General features: G+C 38.0%; 1 protein-coding gene across 1 annotated transcript in view; it reads left to right on the top strand.

Annotated features, from left to right (window-relative positions):
• The first annotated feature begins 13,011 nt into the window (after window positions 1–13,011).
• Window positions 13,012–24,272, top strand: part of LOC120772533 (kazrin) — a 275,757-nt gene continuing 264,496 nt past the window's right edge. The window contains exons 1-2 of the mRNA XM_040101203.1: window positions 13,012–13,274; window positions 19,382–19,830. The gene's annotated coding sequence lies outside the window, so the exon portion shown is untranslated. The remainder of the gene's footprint in view (window positions 13,275–19,381; window positions 19,831–24,272) is intronic.

Here is a 24,272-nt window from a genome sequence, read left to right as displayed (position 1 = left end):
AACCTTAACTTAGAACTTGGACAAAGGCAAAAAAAACTCAAAATTGGATTTTTGGCAGACAGTTTTTCAAAAAAATTAAAATTTCGGTAAAAATTCCGCGACATTTTTTTTTTCAAATAATTGTAATCGGAAAAAACCTTCGTCTAAGTTTTTAAGTATTGTATCGCAAAGACCTGTGTAAAATTTCATGAAAATCGCTTGTGTAGTTCTCGAGAAATTTTGCGAACCGACTTAAAACACAGTTTCGAGAAAAACGTGTTTAAAGACGGCGCACTAAGGAGCGCACAAGTTCTCAAGCTTGTATCTCCAAAACTCTTAATCGGATCAACTTGAAAATTTTGGACAATATTCTAGAGGTGCTGTAGAATTTAATAAGACAATAAAAAAAATCGATTTTTTGAAACCCGTAAACCCATGTACCCCATAATAATCCATGTCAAATTTCGTGAAGATATCCCGTTAAATGAAAAAGTTTTCCATGTAAGCATTTGATTCCAATCGTTCAGTTTGTATGCCAGCAATATGCTATAGATGCCTGATATCTGCGGTTTTCACAAGTGATAACAGTGGGACATGTGCAAAATTTCAGATTGATATCTCAACAATGGAGAGACTACTTGCTTCAGGCATGTCGTCTATCCATACATGTTAATGACGATAGCTTCGAATAAGTTAAAGTAACAGAGTTTGAAAATCGTCGCGTTGGCACTAGAGAGATAGCAAAGAACCACAAAATTTCTATGAATCAAATCGACACAATTTGGTTAATGTTCTGGGTTTCTTCATGGTGGAAGGAAGCATTGAAAGCCGGAGTGCGGGACTTCCCATCTCATGTCTCTTCCAACACATAGGAATACAGTATTACTTCATGGGAGAGAAGAAGACTTTTAAGTCTCCTCTATTGTACGGAATGACTGACGCCTAATCTATTGTAAATGTCTCAATCTGTCATAATTAGAGCTGCTGCTCCGCTGACAGCTTTCCATTTTAAAGAGGATTCGCACATACAAAAGTGCAGTCAAATTTTCCACCATGAGACTTCCTCCTAGCGTGGTTTTCAGCTTTTACCTTATACTTGAAAACCGAGGGTAAAAATAGTGTACGTGTACAGAGTCTTCTAAAATCTCTGTACACGTCGGACAATATGGACTGACGATATTTGTATATGTAGCTTCTAAAGCTCCCATGGTCACTGAGTATTTGGGTCAGGTGAAAATCCAGGTCCCCATGTTGTCTATCTATCCCCGAATGTATGTCCGGAATCAGTCTGTGGGTCCATCGTCATTTGTATTAAGTATGCCACAGTTGCTGCCACATTTTGGTATGATCGTGTCAATGCTAGACTGGAAAAACGTCGTTGAGTCAATATTGTAAAGGATATCATCAAATGCATCGTTAATGGTGACTAGCGAATGTCGCTCCAAAAATGAGTCGAGCCCGAAAAAAGCAAATTTCGCTGTAGGGCCTGAAATTCAGCCGAACCAAAACTGAAAACAAGTGTGTGGAAAATTGGAATTAGCGTTGGCGTTGGTTGAATTGGCTGAAGGTGCCAATAAAGTTTTGTTTTAAAATACGAAAAAAGGTTAGTCCGGGTCAATTTTGATTAGACAGAACAAGTAGATACAGGTACTGTGTATTTTATATGACTTATAACAAGCTCCTATACGCGCTTTCGCTTCACATATCGTTTATTTTTCATATTACTGTAGACTATTTTCCATAAAATGTCCGTAAATTAAAAGCACATACACAACCAATATACATTATGTTTAATTTTATATATTTATGTACATACAATAGCAAGTGTAGCAAAAACACTTGCGTATGCAGTCAAAAGCTGTTTGAATGTGCCGATGAAATGGACGAAAGAAGCCCTTTTCATGCATAAATAATTCCCAACACAATAAATACACACATACTTTATATACAAACATACACGCGAGTACGCATCCATATTTATTATACATACTTGCATACACTCATTTCTTTGTAGTTTGGCTCAATATTTATGTAGCTCATACTCTACATGCATATAAATGTATGTGTATGTGCTACGTATAGTTTTTATTGTAATTGTTGTCGTTGTTGTTATTTGTATTATTTTTGCATTTCGTTGCTCGAACCAACTGACCCGAGACGAGTCGCAGTCAATTACACTCGACGAGATGCCAACTGGGGTGCAATCAAATAAAAACGCATTGAGGAGGTCGATGTGGGAGCCCTGCTAGTAAAGTGATGAAAGCTAGTGGAAAACTTTTGCGCCAAAAAATATTGGCTTTTACTCGACGTCTGCACAGAGCAAATAACTATAGGCAAAAGAAACGTTATTGAAAGCTTTTTAAATTGCCAAATAAATATATGTAAGTGCACTGACGAGTATGTAACGGTGCTGGATTTTATTTGCAAGGCGCAGTTAGTCGTATCCATATGTAGATATGTATTAACAATACATGCTGAAAGGGTATAATAATATTTAATTTAATGTAGAAATAATTGAATTGAATATTGTTTTTAATTTCCAATTACTGCTGTTTAAGCTTTACAAATAAATTTAATAAATTCTACAATGGATGATTAACCATTGTTATATAATATTCAGTTATTAATAATTTTCAATAATATACACATATATATATGAGAATATTCTTTCAAAATTTGAAGTTTATCCAGCAAATAGTTTCAGAGATATTCTAGCTTCGGTTCAGTAGTAGTTCAGTACAGGGTTGTCCAGAAGGTAATTGGACTGAGTCGGTTTAAAAAAATTGATTGAACCAATCGTTACAATTCTTTAAAAACTTTTAAAATAGGCTCCTTCTGTGTCGATGCAGCGCGATTTCCAAGCTTTGAAGGCATCACGGAAGGCATTCTCCGGAATAGCCTTGAGGGCCGGGGTGCATGCTGCTTGGATCCCCTTTGCCGTCTGAAAATGCTTGCCTTTAATCGGCCTTTTCAGGCAAGGAAACAACAAAAGTCTGTAGTCAAAAAAGTAACTGTTCACAAGAAAGGCGGTGTGCACTGGTCGTCAGTTTTGGGACCATCTTCGCGCACACCTTGCGCATGTTCAAGTGCTCCGTCACAATGTCATCATGACTTAGTTGACGGTCTAAGTACAAAACTTTGCGTACACGAGTCACATTGTCGATTTTTGTCGAAGTCGCCCGGTCTCCCAGCGCGGTCTTCATCAGCATCCTCTTCGCGGCCTGGTGCCAATAAAACACACCACTTCTTGCTAAAGCAACATCTGGGTAAGCCTGCTTGATCATATCAAACGTCTCTGTAGCAGATTTACCGAGTTTCTCACAGAATTTAATTGCGTACCTCTGTTCTAACGAATGCTGTATTTTCGGCTTGCACCACTCACAGAAACACGTCGCGCCAAAATGTTTGTCCTGACTCTCCAGGGGCTCGCAAACAAATGACCAGCCGCTTGTTCGATAGCTAGGAACGCCCTCTACCGAATCCAGTCGGTGCGCGCACACTCCGAAGTACAGTCACGGTTGAAGTAAATCAGTCCCATTACTTTCCGGACAAACCCTGTACATCAATTATACTATACAGTTATTTTCTGTCTCTTCAAAAAACTCGTTTTTTCTGGCTTGCAGGAGGATATAACCCTTAAGGCTAGCAAGTGGACTTAACGCGTTAAGGTGTCAATGAGCTCGAAGTGAAGTCTCTTGTCTTTGGAGACTCTCTCCACAGCTGCCCTGCTTCCCAAGGCATTGTTTGCTGAAAGCTGTGGAGCTGCCTTGCTGATGCCGCGACATATGTATGTGTAAAATACTAAAAAATTAAAATATATAAAAAGGGTGAACCGTTTCGAAGTTTTCTACTTTTTTAAACAAAAAAAGGTAAAAATTTCAAATTCAATGGGGAATGTTTATTATCATTCGAAAGAACACATTTATTTTTCGAAGATTATCACTTTTAATTGTTGGTTTCGGCTACGTCTCAGATGGTCCATTCGTTGAGTATCATTTCCGATGACTCGTTCGAGCATTTGGATTGGTAACTGATGAATGACAGGCGTGATGTTTTGCTTCAAGATCTGAAACGAAGCGGGATTGTCTGCATAAACTTTAGACTTTACATATCCCCACAGGAAAAAGTCTAACGGTGTTATATCACATGATTTTGGTGACCAATCGACCGGCCAAAACGTGCAATTATCTGCTCACCGAAGTGTTCTTTCAATGATTGATACGATGTGTGTGAAGTGGCGCCGTCTTGTTGAAACCAAATATCGCCAAGATCATGAGCTTCAATTTCAGGCATCAAAGAGTCGGTTATCATGACGCGGTCACCATTGACGGTTACGTTCTCACCGACATCATTTTTGAAGATAAATGAGCTGATGATTCCGTCGGTCAACAAACGACATCAAACCGTTGTTTTTTCGGAAGAAATGTCAGCTCGTGTTTCTCTTCAGGTTGCTCTTCGTCCCAAATGCGGCAATTTCGCTTGCTCACATATCCATAGATATGGATCTCCTTGGAACTTTTCAAGAGCACATAAAGCGAAGTGATGTCTCTTGAGAAAGTCGAGCGACTTCAGTTATTGCATAGCTGTAATTTGTACGCTTTCAATCTAAAATTTCGACGTAAAATGCATCAGTCCGAGTTGCTGCGAACGGCGCTGAATTAATTCTCCACGGTTGACATGTACACTCTCAGCTATGGCTGCTATATTTCCTTTACTACGTACTGGAAATAGTCTTTTCGGTCGAATAATATTCAATAATGAATACTTGGTCTCAAGATGGCAATGGTGTTGCGAGTAGTATGGCTAAGTACACCAATTATATTGACCATATGTTGAGCGAAGCGCTCGAAACCTATTCTTTACAGAACGTGAATTTTCGTAACAAAGTTGAACGATTTGTAAACGTTGATAGACGTAAATCTTACCATGATAAAACAATACTGAACAAAAATAACATGACAGCTTGACACGGATCACCCGTGATCTGCCCAAAAAAGTACTTCTACTTGGATCACCCGTTATATAAATTAATAAATATAATTATCTACATAGAATTTAATTGTTTGACTATTTTTATAATTTTAAAAGATTGTTTAATCTTTTCTCTAAAATATTTTGCTGACCTTTTACTCCATTCAAGGAAAGAAGGTCCTAGAGAGCATAGCATGCCTCTGAACCGTTTATAAACTTTTTGAGAATAATTTTTATGTCAAAAATATATTCATACCCTCTACATTTCCTGAAGAAGGGTAATCTCTATATAGCAAATATGTAGTTCTCTAATTTTAAACGTTGTGGCAGTTGGAGCTTGAGTCCACGTTTCTAAGAGTTGGTAGTTATGTTAATCAACAGCAGACGCATAAATCGCAGACATCTGCATAAGTACACATGTATGCACCAACGCATATCTGTCAAGGCAAAATGTGGTCTGATTTTAATTTACTTCGCTGCTAAAGTTCTTTTTCATGTTCGGCCATAAAAAAAACTTCCTTTATAACTGCAGCCACAAAAATAGCTACCAACACAAATGCTGACATATCCTATCCGCGCAGCTATGGGCATAAACTTGGTTAGGTGAGCTGTGTTGAAGGTTGTCGTAAAAACGTGAAACTTTCACCAAAGACTACACAATTTGCCTATGTGAAACCCCAAAGCTCGGCATAAATGCAAATCCATTATGCAATTACTTTAGCAGCGTAGAGGCTTTGCAGGCTTAATTAAGACAAAAAATGGCAAAAAAATACTAAAAATGTTGTTTAAGGTCACTTGCGTGTGGATTGCAACAATTCTATGTAATGAAGCACCACTTACACGCGCAAACATAGAAACATAGAAAAACACTATAATTAGTTTCGAGTGTTATATGCTGCACATCCTGCGCCCGGCAGTTGTCACACTATCTCATCATTTTCCAGTTGGCGAAACCTTCAATTTCCATTGCTCACGTTGACACTTAGGAGACGCGGCTTGCAGCGCGACGACCACCTCAATCCGCGCCAGTCTGTGCATTTGTCTGCGTAACCGACACTTAACGTAATAATCAGGTTAATGCTCAAGCTATGTCACTTTTGAACTTGACTCTCGCTCGCCTCGGTTGGTGGTGCGCGCGTCTATCTGCCACATTGCCACGTCTGCCGCCGTGTAGTTGTTACACTTCTTGTTGGAATGTCAAGTCTTCCATTAGCATTCACTTTTATGCCATTCTTTCGCTTTTATTTTGCACTCTACGCTGCTTTCTTTTTAAAGGAAAATTTACATTTTTCTGCCGCCGTTGCAGCCACGTGCACATTTTGCCGCGCCGTCGAGCATAACAGTGTTCTGTCGCTGGCACCCATCCACCGCCTCCGCTTGCCACAACCATTTTGGCGTGTTGAATGCGGCTCTTGTCCACCGTCTATCATGCAAGCATGCATTCAAATGTTACCCTTTTACTCCCCTCCTTACCCCTCAACTCCTCTCTACTACGCTCTCGTTGCGTATCCACTGCATTGCTGCATTTTTGCGCGTATCCGCGCTGCCACTCGACCTCCACCCTTTGGCTTAGTTAAGTGTGTGGCACGTTGACGGGCACTCTTTATTTACTCGTTGGCGACATGTCGCACGACACTGTACCTGTATTTGCTTGTGCTGTCAAGTTGGCAAAAAATGTTCCGCATATTTCCCCTATATTTTAGAGCCGTCAACAAATTTTCGTTGAAATTTACATGCGAATGGCGGCATTGTGGCGCATTTCAAGTATTCAAAGCTACTTTTTCTTAAAAAAAAATATTTTTTATACTAATAGTTTACATCTGCTCTTCAATTCAAAAGCGTTACAAGCATTAAAATAACTCGATTACGACAGGCGAGCAGAAAAAGAAACACGCTATGCTATTATACAAGAATTATTATTATATAGTACAAATATATAACACACTATTATCACAAAATGTTTAAGTTTTTATATAATAAAAAAAGAATGTTAATGGCGGCTGCACCGAAGCTATAATATCCTTCACAAATAAAAAGGTGTTAATAGAAGAACTTGATTTTGATCGGCCAGTTTGTACTAATATGAGCAAAACATAGTAAGACTTTGTTCATAATCTTAAAATTCTTAATTTCTTCTTCAAAACTACATATGTCATCCCACTCAAAGTAATCCCTTTGGACCCAATATACTTGTGCCTACGTTTTTTCTAATCCTCGAAACAGTTGTTAAAGTCAATTTTCGATATTCTCTTCAATGCGCGTAGCGTCTTCAATTGTCTCAAAACAGTTTCCCCGGAAAGATCGTTTGAGTTTGCTGAATAGCCAGATGTGACGGTTAATTCCTGTGGTGCAAAAGTCAAGAGATGTCGGCCATAATTCCAACCTCTTTGTACGAATACTTAGCGCAAACGACGCATAGCACTCAAATTTTTTGTTGACTGCTTGGCCGGTCGGAAGAAATTCGGAGTGCATCATAATCCAAGAAAATTGTCAACATGGCCTTGATTTTTGACATGCTTTGACGTGTTTTTTTTGGCTTCGGCTCACCTTTGAAACAGTATTCGGCCGATTGATCGTCTCATTCGGATATTGCAACGATTCCAGTAAGATCTATGACTGTTAAACGTCGATTATCAAGCACCAATTCCTTTATTTTATCGACTCTCTTTGAATAATTTGTACCAATCAAAAATTTTTCAACATTCTGAACGTTTTGGTGCTAGAAATTCGGTTTGGCAGATAAAATTTAATGGAACTTCTTTGTTGAATAATTTTACTCATCGTAAAAATCGTCGAATGCAATTTATGTGCTTCGGAAAAACAAGCGTATACTAGACACTAATGGTTATTTTGATGTGTTTTGTGTCCCTTAATTCGTTTTTCCATTCTGATATCCGTATTTTAAATATATAATATGTATTCCTAATAAAATTTAGGGTTTCTCATTGCCTTTTATAATATATTTGAAGATTTGATATTTCGATTCCAACATATTGGAACTATTCAATTTCTTTTACCTTAAGCCGACTTAAGCTACTTCAACATGGCTGCAGATATTAAAAAATAGGCTATATTCAGAATTTAGAAAGCATTCTTTCTCTACTTCATTGGCATAGGTACCGTTTACGAGGTTATACACGAGTTTACAGCAGCGCGTCAGTCGTTCTTCCTTTTCGCAGTTTGGCGCCAATTGGAGATTCCAAGTGTAGCCAGGTCCTTCTTCACCTGCGGAGTGGAGATCTTCCTTTTCTTCTGTTTCCTCGGGTGGTACTGCGTCGAATACTTTCAAAGCTAGATTATTTTCATCCATTCGGACATCATGACCTTGCCAGCGCAGTCGTTATCCCTTAATTCGCTGAACTATGTTAATGTAGTCATATATCTCGTAAAGCCCGTCGTTCCATCGACTGCCGTTGCCATTGCGCAAAGGACCTTCCTCAGAACCTTTCTCTCGAAAACTCATAACGTCGACTTATCAGATGTTGTCATCGTCCACACCTCTGCACTATATAGCAGGAAAGGAAAGATGAGTAATTTGAAAAATTTGGTCTTTGATCGTCAAGAGAGGACTTTACTTCTCAATTACCTGGTCAGCCCGAAGTAGCACCTGTGGCAAGCGTTGGATTTCGGTGTTAATACTGTATACAAGATAGACGAGATTATCTACGACTTCGAAGTTATGACTGTCAACAGTGACGTGGGAGCCAAGTCGCGAGTAAGAAAGGATATATTTCGTCTTACCCTCGTTCACCATCAGACCCATTTGCTTCGCTGCTTTGTCCAACCTGGAGAAAATAGAACTAATGGCAGTTGTACACTCTTGTAGAAGATTGCACCTTCTCTATACAGATCTTCAGCGCGTATTATTATTATCTCCAGGATTAAATTAAAGAAGTCGCTCGGAGTTGCCTTGTCTGAAACCTTGTTTGGTACCCAACAGCTCGGAAAGGTCCTTCCGGATCTTGACGGAGCGTTTGATGTTGCTCAACGTCAGTTTACCCAGCCGTATTAGTTTTGCGGGGATACCAAATTCAGACATAGCGGCATTGAGGCAGCTCCTTTTCGTGCTGTCAAAAGCAGCTTTGAAATCGAAAAAGAAGGTTGTGTGTGTTGATCCTCTTTTCACGGGTCTTTCCCAAGATTTGACATATGGTGAATAGCTGATCAGTTGTTGACTTTCCAGGCCTAAAGCTGCACTTGATGACGGTAAGCTTTAATCTTTCACACAGTACGCTCGATAGTACCTTATATGCGATGTTGGGGAAAGCAATATTTTGTTTAATTATTCACTGCTCCCAATTTACTTGAGTTTTGAATATGTCATCTTTAAATATGTAATATTTTAATATTTAAAAAATTTATCATCTAAAGATATGTTATGTTCGGTTTATTATTTTTTTTTTTAATAAATAATTTTTCTAGCATTTTATGAAACTTTAACTCCTTTAACTTTAGAAATCAACACAATTTCGTACGACTTAGTGACATGCCCGAAAGTGAACGCATCAACATATAATAACAATAAAAATTCCACTCCAATACGGTCAATGGAGCGTATTTAAATGAACAAAATTTTTGGCAACCGACAAACTTTTTGCGGAATAACACAATGCAACAAGTACGTATGCTCGTTCAAAATGGCAAATGCCATGTAAATGTGTATGTGTATGTGTGTTATATGTGTAGTACATTGACCCTCTTACGGCTGAGCGGTAAGCCCTTTTGCCACATCAGCTTTCTGATCCAAGTGGGCAACCAGCCAAACGAACCAAAAACCACTGTTGCTCCAGCCAACTCACAGACGCACCGGCACACAAACACACAGAAAAACGCAAAAAAGCAAAAACAAATGCCGACCAACAAGCGGCAGATAAAACAAGACGATGGGAAACCAGAAAACAAATTCTTTGTACGTTATTAAATCTACAATTGCACTAAGTAGTAAAAGCAATCACTTTTTTAGGCTTAAAGTTGTTTTTTCCTATTTTATTTTATGCTGCTGTAAGGCGTACTCACGAAAGTTTCTTTAAACCACAATGCAATTGCATTTCTTGTGCGTGGCAGCATAGTCACAAGCACAGTTAGTCGCAGTCACCCTATTGCCCACAATGGCAGAGGGTTGTAAAGTAAAGAGGGTGCAGTAAAGTTTTATATGCAAATATTTTTGTGCTTGGACGCGAGACTCGTTCACTCTCAGTGTTACTTTTATGCGCTCTTCATGCTGTGCTCAGCTTCTGTTGCTACGAGATTTTCTCAATGTTTGTTGCAATAGTTATTAAACTACGTCGCTGTTGACGACACTGCCATCAATGTAGCATATATACCTATAGACACTTGTGACGCATGCGCAGCATTGTTTTGAGCAAAGAGCGCAGCCTTCTCTTCATATTCTTTGTTTACTGTCAATTGCAGCGTGGACAATGCGTTGCATTGCGACAAGGGTTGCATGCGAAATGAGCTTTTCTGCGAGTGCCTACGTCAAAAGCTATACTTCCCACATACCAACAACTACATATTTGTATCTGAGTGCGGAGAGTAAACTATTGTTGATTTCAATTTTGGCCACTGGACGTACTTTACCTTCACAATACGCGTTCGAGTCATCCGAGTCAATGTTCAAGCTTTGACGACAACAGTGAACGGTGTGTTCGGTTTGAAGAAATTCTGGAGAAAACAAAATAAAATGTATATAATTTTTTTTTTGGTTATCTTATTAAGCGCATGACGTTCAGTCTTCAAAGCTCTTTAAATTTGTCAAGGCCTCAACCTGTTCGAAAAGTTTAATACCTGTATCTTCCAATAACGGGTTTTTCAATTAGAGCGCTACAAAAACCGTTTTACATTTCAATGAAATTTTTTATTCCTGTGAAAATACATTTGATGCCTTTATGTATGGAACTCGATTTCTTTTGCATGGTCACCACGGGTACGCTTGCAGAAGACCAGACGTTGAACCCAATTTTCGATGGAACTGCAATTTCAAGTTCGGTATTCGTACGAAGTTCATCAATTGTCGCTGGCTTGTTGGCATAGACCATAGACTTGACGTAGCCTCACAGGAAATAGTCTAACGGCGTCAAATCGCACGACCGAGACGGCCAATTGGCTGGGCCAATTCGTGAGATAACACGAACACCAAACTTGGTTTTCAATAAGTCAATTGTGTCATTCGCCTTGTGGCTTGTGGCGTGGTCCTGTTGGAACCACATATTATCCAAGTCCATATCATCCGATTCGGGCCAAAAATATTCGGTTATCATTGAGTGGTAGCGATTCCCATTCACAGTAACGCGCCGGTCTTGATCGTCACGAAAGAAGTGCGGCCCAATGACGCCATGCCAAACCGTATTTTTTTCGGGATGCAATGGTGACTCATGTAGTACGCGTTGCTGCTTGACCTATAACGCATATTTAGCTTATTGACGAAGCCAATCAGCCAGAAACGAGCCCCATCGCTGAAGATGATTTTTCGATGAAAATCCGGATAATTTTCAAGTTGTTGCACAGTCCAATTCACTAACATACGATGATTTCGGTGGACAAGCGGCGTCAGTTCTTGCGTCAATTTGATCTTGTAAGTATGTAGGCCAAGATCGTTTCGCAAAATTCGTCACAACGACGTCACAGAGATGCCCAACGCTTGAGAACGGCGTGTGGGAGACTGATTTGGGTCTTCCTCAATTGGCAGCAATATTCTCGATACTAAGGGCACTTCTCAGCCTTTTGTACTGTGCCCGTGCGTGTGTGGATTAAAATTTTTCCACTAGACGCTCAATTGTTGATCTGACAAAACGATTATAATGACCATAAATTGGGCGTAGCGCTCTTAAAGTTGAGACCACTCACTCCGAATTACGGTAGTAAATTTTAATAACTTTTGACTCGTTGATGGATCGTTTATCTTTGCATGATGAAATGGCAAACCTTAGTGAAGAGAAAAGTCAAAAGAGAGGGAAATATTTGGAAAAATATGCTCTAAATTGCATTAAATTAACTGTTTGCCTTGAGTAAAAAGTGGACAGTGATAATATACAACTTTCTGCTTATTTTTTATATTTGAAATTTGTTTTGCAATTTTTTACTCAATCGAGCCCACTGTGCTCAATCTTCTGCCCATGCTTGCATTGTTTTGCCTTACATAGAGCACAACTATTGAGCACAACCGTGAGTTTGCCATGTGCATATGCTAAAAAAGCAAAGCATTACAAAAGAATAACAAAAAGCACAACAAAAATAACAAAAACAACATACAACTACACATTTAACGTATTTGCGGGAGTACTTTTTCAACTTTGTAAGCGCGTCGACGGGTTTGCCATTTTTGGGTGGGTTGTCGCACGCACACACTCACACATACACACGTAGACGCTTAGGCGCGCACACCCCTATACGTAGAGCATGCAACCTTGTGGCAGTACAATAGTTATGTTTATTGTTGTTTTCAACAACTTTTTTCGCTTTTCGGTGAATGAGAAAACTCATACATACTACATACATACATGACTGTGTGGCAAGTATCGTACGGTGTACGGTGTATCAAGAGAGCGGCAAGCGCTGACGCAGACTGACCATTTCTGAAATTCCACACACAATACACATTTAATACTAACTAGCATAGAATGGTGTAGAATAGAGTACTTAAATGGGGCTGACTGGCGGTCGGGCGGTCCGAGTGCGCACCACACATACACACTTGACTTGCGTATGGGCATACACTCCCTGTATGGACGCCGACTAACTAACTGTGGCTCAATGAGCATTTCTGAGACGTCAAATCCACTGCTTGTGCGCCGCTACCACTTGCCTCTACATTGGTTGTTGTTTTTGTTTGTATACATATAGATATGTATGGATTTTTAAATATTTGTCTCATTATTCTCGTCTTTTTTGGGGTTGTGGTTGGGGTGGTGGTGGCGTTGTTGCTGATGTTGTTGGCGGAGGTGGTGGTGGTAGTGTTGGTGTTGGAGATTGAAGCTATTCCGAATGTAATTGAAATTTCATTCAGCGTAGAATTTTTTCAGTTTAGCGTGCGACGTTCAGCCGACAAGTTCTATGTTCGAAAATCACTGACGAGTGATTCGAGTGTACCAAATACTCACTTCGCAATACAAAATTCACAATTCGAACGATTCGTATCGCTTCGTAACGACTCAACTGCCGGAGCGTTATTTGTTGTGTTTATGAAATTTGATAATTCATAATTGGTGAATTGAGTGATGATTTAATTTCGGTGAATTTTCGGAATGACGAAGTCGATCAGCAGAGCAAGTGTGGCATACGACCGCCATAAGTAACGGTAGCCGTGAATGTGCATTTAAATTTGTGTAAGTGTTGCGTTGAATTTAAATTAATTTTTTTCCACTGTTGTTGTCGTTATTGTTGTTGTTGTTCATGAGTGGGTGGCTGACTGTGTATATTAACTAAGTGCTTGTGTATTTTAAAAGTACGTCTGTGTGTGCCAACCGGCAACTGTTTGTTTGCGATTTGTTTGAAAGTTCGTCCAGACAGGCGCACACCCACACGCACACACACACACGCAGACGCACGCGGTGGCACAGCAATTGCACCACCCAAAGCGCTTTAAGCGCTTTAAATAAATTGAATTTCTTGCAACAAAATATGAAAATGATGTGAAAACTAGCAGAGAAGCGTGATGAGGAGCGGCGGTGAAAAGTGCAATTGAAAAAAGTAATCAAATAAATAACAGTAAAAACGTGCAAAGCGCAACGGCAGTAGCAAACGACAGCAACGCTTCGCCTTCGCCGCGACTTTTTTCGACATCAGTGCGTGCAATTTGCGACAAAACAAGCTCGAGCAAGGGAAACGTTATAAATCAAGTGCGCGTGCATGGCACGGAAGTAATGACCCAACTGCTCGGGGTGAGCATGCAGCAATCGACAATCAATTTTCCCGACTCCCTTTGATAAAAACTGCAACTAATCGGAAATCAAAGTAAACGTTTGGCATGTTGTCATTCATTTTGTACCCAATGCACTACGTAGTGAAAGATTTTATCTGAGTGATGAAGATTATGCTGTAACGAACTTAAGAAAGTAATTAAATAGTAAAATTTATTTTTGGTATTATTTTTGGTATTGATCGGTGCCAATGAATCGTCTATGAAAAAATATTTATTTTTTTTGTTAGACCATAAACATTTTTTTTGGTAATAAAAAAATGAATTTAGAGCAAGAAACAAATATATTTTTATACTCTGCACAGGAAAAATTAAGTTTTGATATAATCTGCGAGCACATTGTTCAAATCGGACTGCTATGCTATATAGCAACTATACAAACTTAGCGATCAAAATCAAGTTCTTGTATGAAAACTTTTTTATTTGTGAAGCGAACTCCAGCTTAACCGAACAACAAGCGATGTTAACGTTTTGTATCTTTTTTTTTCAATTTTTGAAGCAAATTAATCTTTCATTGGCATGGTTTGACACAGAATCCTTTTTATAACTTCTTTTTGTCTTCTGTTACAAAAGCAGTGAAGCCCAAAATATTATTAAAATGTTTTATTCTTAAATATTTGTTCGCTTATATTGACTTTTTTGGTAAATGCAGTACTCATGTACTTTCAATTAAATGTCAGTTAATTATCTTTTTTAAATCTTCTGGAACGAGATAAATTGTAAAATCCTGTAAGCTCATTGCGCTCAGAAAGCTTTCCTTTTCAGCGGCTATAGTTCAACGAGCGTCCATATGGTAAGGCTAAAAACTTTGTCTGAAGATAATTGTCGTTGTTGTTTTGAAGAAGAAAAGATAGAATAATCATAGATTTTTTCTTTAACTGGCAGATTTTTGCGAGACTAAAGTTGGAGCACTTTGAATTTCATACTTGCATGTAGGTTTTTCATAGATTCATGATGATTTATCCATACATGATGAGTTAGATCCATTCTCATGAGTTTGAGAGAATGACTTGCCTTTTGCAGTATAAGTCCAAGCTCAATTGGGCTTGGATACCAGCGATATAATATTTTTTATTTATCCTGTATTCTTCAGCGCTATTTCCGAAGTTACAAAAAAAGTATTCCACTGCTGAAGTACTTGCGGCCTTCACCATGGTTGAAAAAAAACAAAATTCTATATCTATACATTGTCCTACGATTGCTCAAACAATATGAATTTAACAAAACTGCAGACTTTGAATCCCGAAATCCCGAATCTCGCTCTCGCTTTTTCACACAATCGAAAAACTGCAGGTTCAATGCAAAGAAAAAAATATTTAAATAAACAGAAAAAATCAAAGCGATCGTATGATTTGTCTTTCAGTTATGACTGCAGCCAATTTGATCCTTCTCGGGAGCAATCTGACAAAGTTATTAATTGTTTTGATGATACATTTTTCAGTTTAAAGTAGAAATTTTATTAAAATGAGTGTAGCGATTCATGTTCAATTCTGGGGCGGTCGTATGAGTTTGCTGAATAGCCAGAATTCATACGGAAATAAATCAGGCGAATACCGTGGTTGCAGCACAATATTGATTGAAATTTTGGCGAAAAAGCGACGGTGCATTATCGTGGTGCAAAACCCAGGAGTTGTCGACCCATAATTCGGACCTTTTTTTTACGAATGGCTTCCTTATAATAATATTCCTTGTTGACAGTTTGGCTGGTCAGAAATAATTCGGAGTGCACCACACCTCGATAATCGAAGAAAACTGTCAAAATAACCTTGATTTTTGACCAGCTTTGAAGTTGTTTTTCGGCTCCGGCTCACCTTTGCCACGGCCCATTGATTGTCTGTTTCCGGGTCATAAGCATAGATCCAACACTCATCGCCAGTAGTAATATGTTTTATGACATTCTGGTGGTTAGAAAGCATTGTTTCGCAGAAGTTAATGCAATGCAGTTTTTCAAAAAAATTGAGTGATTTTAGAACCAACCGTGCTTTATCTTTTCTTAGTCCCAAATGATCTTTCAAAATGATTTTCACCGATCCTTCTTTGATTTCAACCACGCGAGTAAGATCTTTGAATGTTAATCGTCGATTCCCAAGCACCAACTCCTTTATTTTATTGACGTATTGATCATTAGTTGATGTTGATGGCCGTCCTGGGCGTTATTCGTCGTCAACGCGATCTCCACCCTCTTTAAATAATTTGTACCAATCCAAAACACTTGCTCGCGACAAACAATTATCATCAAAGACTTTTTTTAAATATTCTGAAGTTTTCTAATACCAGTACCAGAAATTTGGTTCCGCACACAAAGTTTAATGGAACTTTTTTGTAGAATAATTTTACTTAATGTTAAAAATGCCGAAAGCACTCTATGTACTTCAGAAAGATAAGCCTATACTAAACACTAATGATTGCTTTGATGTGGCATTTGGCATAGATATCACTGACTGTCATATAAACTTGGAAAAAAATATTTCGACAAATGGGTTTCCAAAATTTAAATTAAAAAGTCTTACTATTTTTTGTCCATAGTAACAAACAAGTTTTATAGAGATTTTTATAATTAATTCAGGTTTACGAATATAGTATAAACATATATTTTGCAGAAATTGCACCGGGTCAACTATCAGTTTTGGTGTGAAAGCTATTTCACACAGTTATATGTATATATGCTATTTTGAGAGCTGCTATATCATATGTATGTTTATTGGATTCAGGGTAGAGTAGATTAAGGCTTTGTAGAAATTTTAAACTGATTTGCTGCACATTTTTCGGGAAAAACTAGTATTTAAAATCCTCGGTGTACCTTTCACTAATATAATATAGAGTATATCAGTGCTTTTTCAAAGCTCTTCGCATTTGTAACGATGACGCAAGGTAGTGGGTACAAAATAATGAAACCGCTATATTTGGCATACCGTTTAACGTCACTACGTGGGTGGTTGCAGTGACAGCGACACAAAGTGCAGTAGTAATCTTGTTAAAATTCGCAGTAAACCGACGAAAGAGAATTTAGTTGTAATAAAAGCAAAATAAGTAGTAATAAAACTACAAAGTAAGAGATAAAAATGCGCCAGAAAAAGTAGTAGTAAAAGCGTAGCAGTAAAGACTAGCGAGACAGATGGTAGTAAGTATGTATATGTAAAATAAAAAAAATATAACATTTTACTACTATGTTACATACTTTTTTAATTTAACGACAGGTGCAGAGCCACTGTACTATTCGAGCAGCAAGCACGTGCACATATATTATAATATGTCAATATAATGTCGCTGCTGTAAACACAAATACTTATATGTACATGAATACTTGCCCAACTAGCGACTGTGCAACAGCCGTTTCACCGTTTTCGTTGCTATTTTAGTCGTTGGCATTGCATTTAATTAATTAAAAAGTTTGTAATTGGGTTTAATGTGCATACATGTGCATATGTGTGTTTGTATGCATGTCGGTCGGTTTGTAGTTGCATGTAGTTAGTTGGAGCTGTCAACGCGCTACTTACTCATCGCGGAAAAGCGTCAACTTTTCCAAAAGCGGCGCGCGCAAAGTCGCGTCGACCACCCGCAGCTCAGCCAACTAAAATAAGCAGTCATTTAACGCGTTAACTATATGCATGTGCCATTATACATGCTTATGGTATATACATGTACATATGTAGTTTTTTTTTACATTATCAATGTCATAAAAGTTTTTGTTGCAACTTTTGGTGCGCTCAGGCGTGGCGGCTGCCAACGAAAGGTGTTGCAAAGCAACCAAATTCCAGCGAAACATTTTTGAAAGTGACGGTATTCATGGTCTGCAGTTTTTTATATGCCAATTCGGGAGGTTTACGTTTATTTTTTCGTTTTTAAGCTCATTTGTCATAAATGCAATACTTTAAAATGCAAATGGAATAACTTTTGGAACTTAGTAGTGCTTGACTTGGGTTTCAGTATTACTTTGTGAGTTAAATTTAGTAGTTATTCGTTACATTTGAGATGTGGTCGTATCGAAATCGAAACCCTGAACAGCGTATATTAATTTTGGCACAAGGTTTGTAATACCCAAAAGGTAACGTCGGAGACCCTATAATTAACATTAATTAGCGATTCAACCATGTCGCGAACTGGTCCCTTGGTTTTTAATATAACGATTTGAAATTTCGCTAATACTCTCTTCTCCACTACCACTACTATAACGTATAGCTGCCATAAAAACTGACCGATCAAAATCAAGTTATGGTATGGAAAACTTTTTAATTCGATAATATATCTTCACAAAATTTTGCATAAATTATTAAGACAATGATACGATCTCCAAAAATATTGTTCACATCGAACCACTATAGCAAATAACTTCCATACATCGCGCCAAGTCATTCCATACGTCAGTCCGAGTTGCTGCGAATGACGTCGAATCGACTCTCCACGTACTCATCGTGTACACTCTCAGCTACGGCTGCTATATTTTTTTACTGCTTGCTGGACGTGGTCAATTCGGTAGAATATTATCCAATAATGAATGCTGGGTCTCAAGATGGGTGATGGTGTTGCGAAAAGTACACTCAGTAGGCCGATTATGTTGATCATAGGTTGTGCGAAGTGTGCGAAACATATTCTTCACAGAACATGAATTTTCGCAATAAAGTTGAACGATTTGTAAACGTTGTTCGGGCTATTATGAAATGCCGAACAATACTGAACAAAAATAACATGACAGCTTGACACGAATAACGCGTGATCTGTCAAAACAAGTCTGTTGAAAAAAGTATATTAACCATTTTCCAAATGTGCTTTGTTAATGTAAATGTAGTGCCGATAAACAGACATTGCAGTAGAGAATTAGAGTTAGGTCTTATCCTTTCCAGGACTTGGATTTTATTCAAGTTATCGACCAATATTAGAAAGATTTTTAATAGCGGTTGCTCCTCGGCTGGGTTTAACTAACCACATTCGAACTTATTTCTGTCATGTAAGAGCTTGCTGCTTTCAGAACTTAAACTTGTAGGTTAAATAAAAATAAAACTAATAGAAGCAAAAGTTTCTGTATGGAATATATACTATGTACGCTCACTTAAAATAAGTGTTTATAACTTTTGTATTAAGATAGTAGTCTGGTAACTTATGCCTATTTTCATGACTTCCTCGAAACTCGTTATAACTCCCGAAATGTTTTGAATTTCTGTCTGAAATTTTCACAGTATATTCTCAAGACACTGTACCTTCAAATTATGCAAAAAAAATTTCGATTTTTTGAACCCAAGTTACCATACTACTACCTTAAGCTCAATCTTTGGAGGCGAACTTCTTGACATTTTCGCTTACGCCCCATCTGTTTTCATTCCAATAACTGGAAAATTTGTGATTTTACAGCGGCAAGGCGAACAATTTAAATAAAAATCGGAAAAATTGTGACGAAACTGCATGCCGTCACTCACCGCGTGCGATGCCTTGCTCGCGCCTGTTTTCGCTCTATAATTGTTTGCGATTGTTTTTTTTTATCATTTCTTTACATTTCACCGGTACGTGCCATTGCAACAGAAATTGAAAAATTATGTAAGCACAAACAGCAACAAGAATAACAATTTGCAATCAGATGCAACTTTACTCTCCAACGAATTCATTCGTACACGTTCGTCGAATTGTTTTCGAATTTGATTTTTGCAAAGCCATCGAACTGTTTGACGGATTGAGATGTTCGGTGTCGGTTGGTCAGTCGGTGTGTGTTCGTAAAAAGTGATTTACCTTTATTCGTTGCCTACAAATATATACGAGTATATGCACTTTAAGCGCAACGCAACGGCGCAAAGCAATCGCGGTCACCGCTGAGACAGACATACATACATGTATACACACGTGTATGCATATGATACATATGTATGTGTAGTTGTACATTTGCCGTGTTCAATTTGACTATAGCTGTGTTGTTGTTATTGCAGCCTTAGCGCAAAAAAATGGATTAATCCCTGCTATCCGCAGCGTAAGTGGTGGTAAGTTGAAAAAATCACAATATTCGCCTTTTTTTAACTTTTCGCAGCACTTTTTTTGTTGTTACGCATATTTGTTGTTTTTTGTAAATGGTTTTTTGTCACTTTACCAGACTTTTTCATCGTCGTGGCGGTTTTATATGCATTGATGAAATACTTGAAATGCCGACAGCGGCTAGTTTTATGGCCGTTCAGATGTGGAGCACTTATACGAGGGTAGTTTGATAAGACAGTGAGAGAAATTTGATATAATTTAGAGCTAATTTAGAGCTTACGAAACTTATTATTTTGGGACAATAAGTTCCTCAATCCGTTAAACAGGTGTTTCTTTCAATGCTCCCATTGATCTAATGTGTACAATACGATGCTACTGGCCGTTAGCTGGAGAAGAATGTTTATAAAATTATATAAAAAAACATTATTTTTTCATTTTCATTTCAAAAATTTCCTAGTTTTCTTCTTCTTATTTTTTGGTAGAGGATGAGTCGATTAGTTTTGTTTTCGCGAGACTGGGTCTGATTGTGAACGAGGACAAGACGAAATATCTCCTATCAGCAAACAAACAGTAGTCGATTGGGCTCCCACGTCACTGTTATGACTGCATAACTTCGAAGTCGTAGATAATTTCGTCTATCTTGGAACCAGTTTTAACAGTAACAACAACGTCAACCTCGAAATTCAACGCAGAATAACACTACCTTACAGGACTGAGTAGGCAATTGAAAAGTAAAGTTCTCTCTCGACGAACAGAGGCCAAACTCTGCAAGTCTCTCACTATCCCCGTTCTGATACTATAATGGTGCAGAGGCATGGACGATGACGACATCGGCGTTACGAGTTTTCAAGAGGAAAGTTCTTCGAAAGATTTATGCTTCTTTGCGCATTGGCAACGGCGAGTACCACAGTCGATGGAACGATGATGAGATATACGACAATATTGACATACAATACTTGTAGTTCAGCGAATTAGGAGACAGCGGCTACTCCAACTCTGAGAACATTCGACGCAGTACCAGACCTCCTCTCCGTTTTACAGATCAGGAGGAGAAGGAACTGGCTACACTTGGAGTCTCCAATTGGCGACAATAAGCGAAAAGGAAGAACGACTAGCGCGCTGTTGTAAACTCGGCTATAACCACGAAGTCGGTGTCTACGCCAAAAATAGAAGATGAGTCAATACGCGATTTTTTTTATCCTAATTCATTATATGTGACCTGGTCTACGGAAAGGGGGCTTAGGTGTCAAAAAATCAATTTTCACTTTTTAGTTGATTCGGAAGGAAGATGAGATTTCACAGCTGTTTCCCAGAAAACTAGCTTTCGCACGTTAGCTCCCTTTTCGTAGACCAGGTCACATATGATTGACTTGATTGACAGTTTGCCGGTGACTGATTAAAGATATAGAGGTGTGGCACAGTAGGAAACACACGTAGATGAACTACTATTTAACACAGATGCTCTCCGGAAAAAACCTGTACAACATGGGAAAAACAGAAAATACTGCATGTATTTACGAAGACAGACCTCTAGACGACACAAACCATAGCTTCCATCTTGGAAACTTTGTGCTGCGGTCTCGAGGCAAGGAAAAAGTCCATGATAGAAGGGGAATGTTTTAGTAGGTACAACACTTACGCAGGATGACGATCGCTATATGGTGCGAAGGCATTTTAAAACATTATGACCTAAAAAAAATTTGCAGGTAGAACTATGTATGTAGAGAACATGCATTCAAATCGATAATTTGTTTTGGAGTAATCATGAAAGCAAATATTAAAATTGCAGTTTTAGGAAAACTGTTGTGACCACATTTTAGAAGCCTGTAACTCAAAAGCTATTTAAGTAAAACCAATCGAAATATGAAGAATTTTTGTTTTTTGAATTTAATACTAAGTGTAACACTTAATGTCTTGTTGTATGCGATGAGTTTATTTATGTCTAAATTCGTCGAGGTAGTGAAGGTCGACTCATAATGTTAGCATGACCAAAGTGAGTATAAGTAAATACTTTCTACATGGTTGCCTTCTTATTATATCAATACAAAATATGCTTGGCTATGCCATATTTGGAGCTCGGAGACGGCTTCAATAAGTATTACTGTAATATAAGTGTTCCACAACAGTCGAGTTTACGTAAGTGGAACGGACCCGAACTTTTTATCCGGTCAAGCACTGTCAACTCGACAGAATTCTGTCGTTACAGTCACAACAGTGTTCCAATTAAAGTCAATTTCAAAAATTTACTGACTTATCAAATTGCACTCGTATATGTACATATATATTAGCTTTGTGATGTGATGCCATAACGATTGTTTAATGTACGAGCTAACTGTAATTCTAAGTGAAAAAAATTTACTTTTTAATTATTTAATAAAATATAAAATCATAGTTTAATTGAAAAAATTTGCATTTATATGGAGATTGTGCCACCATTCGTTAGAATTGATATCTACCGCGGGAATTTCATAATAGTGTTTCTGAAAAAGTTATCGTCATTTTAATGCATATTAACAGTTTGAATAATAAATAAAGTAATTTATTGTTTTTTATAAAATAAAATCGTTTAACTACTTCTGCGTTATTATCATCTGATCAAATTTCAAACGGACTGACAAAAATAGTATGTATTCACTAATTCTAACAAAAATCTTTTTTATCGCCTTCAAAAAAAGCTACCTCTCAATCTAGTTTTCCATACATTTATTATACCCTTCAATGCCTTCAGCCAATTTTTTTGATTTTTTGATTTCGGCTCATTTTTGGAGCGCCATTCGCGATTGACGTCATATCCATAAACACATGTCTCGTTAACTGATGACGAGCTGGATACTGTAGGGTTCTGAAATATGTATATTGTCAAGCACATCTTTTACGAACTCTTTTCGACATCGTTTTTGCAAAAGTTTTGTGTATTTTTATACGAGTCTTGGCCAACGAGTGATCGAAAGAATTTATAAAAGATGTTGAGATCTTTTGCTATTTCTCTGATGTCAACATGACATGATTATCAAGTTACAGTTATTTTAACCTTATCGTTATTAAATGGTTGGTTGGCGACTCGTTTGAATGCTTTTTTAGAGTGACTCTCTAAAACAAATCTGCAACATTTTCATTGCCTTCGTAGCCGTGCTTCCATTAGAAACACAAAATTTCAAGCAAAATAGTTTTTGAATTTTCTTCAATGGTAAAATACGCCAGACAAACTTTTCGCGTTGTAAACAAATAGCTAATCCAGTCCGAGTTAAATTTGATCAGATAGTATATAATACAAAATTGACGCATCTATACGAGCCAAATAGAAAATAACTTAATACCATGTCATCCTACCAAGTTAACCTCTTAAAAGCAATAAACGGTGTAAAGGAAAACAACTGAATATACATCCATTTGTTGCTCTCTTATTCAGGAACATATAGTATTTGTACGAGTATATCTATTAGGTTTGTATGTATGTTTATTTCCTAAATATTAGTATGCCACTTTGTAAATCATAAATCATGAGGCACTTGAAACTGACTATCTAACTGTGTACTTCTTGCCTCGTACAATGAACAATGCCATATTTTGTATATGTAGATAAATATCTGTATATGTGTCATATATGTGTGTGCTTTATAGCTTTAAGCGCACAACAACGACAATTTAATATGACTTGAGTGACGTTTGACTTGCATAAATTACACACTTCCTTGAATAAAAGAGAGCAATGATTCCATGCAAAATGCAAAACGTATTTACATACATTTAATCGTTCGAGTTCGGGTGGGAAAGTGAAGCTGGTAAGCCCTTGTGCAACACAAAAGCTTAAACGTTTATCTCAAAGATTGGTAGAAAATGACTGGAAAGGCGAAAGGTATTTATGTACAATTTAAGGCAATACAATTCAATCTTTAAAATAGCGAATAATATTAAGTTCTAGATTTAAGTGAATTTCGAAGGGATTAGAGGGAGGATAATAGCTGGAGATAGGATAATTCTTCTTATTTATTGGCGTTTATTGGACGCTTACGGTTTACAACAGCGCGCCAGTAGTTCTTCCTTTTTCGATGTTTGGCGCCAATTGGAAATTACAAGCGTAGCCAGCTCCTTCTCCACCTGGTCTTCTAACTGAGTGGAGGTCTGCCTCTTCCTTTGCTTCTCCCTGGCGGGTACTGCGTCGAATACACTCAGAGCTGGAATGTTTTCAACAATTCGGACGACATGACGTAGCCAGCGTAATAGCTGTCCTTTAATTCGCTAAACTATGTCAATGTCGTCGTATAACTCGAGCAGCTCATCGTTCCATCGACTGCGATATTCGACGGTGTCAAAGCGCAAAGAACCATACATCTTCAGCAGAACCTGTCTCTCAAAAGCTCGTAACGTCGACTCATCAGATGATCATTCATGCCTCTGCATCATACAGCAGGACGGGAATAATGAGCGACTTATAGGTTTTGTCTTTGTT

Source organism: Bactrocera tryoni, chromosome 3 (assembly GCF_016617805.1).
Source record: "Bactrocera tryoni isolate S06 chromosome 3, CSIRO_BtryS06_freeze2, whole genome shotgun sequence".
Classification (NCBI taxonomy): domain Eukaryota; kingdom Metazoa; phylum Arthropoda; class Insecta; order Diptera; family Tephritidae; genus Bactrocera; species Bactrocera tryoni.
This window is presented reverse-complemented; position numbering and strand designations above follow the sequence as displayed.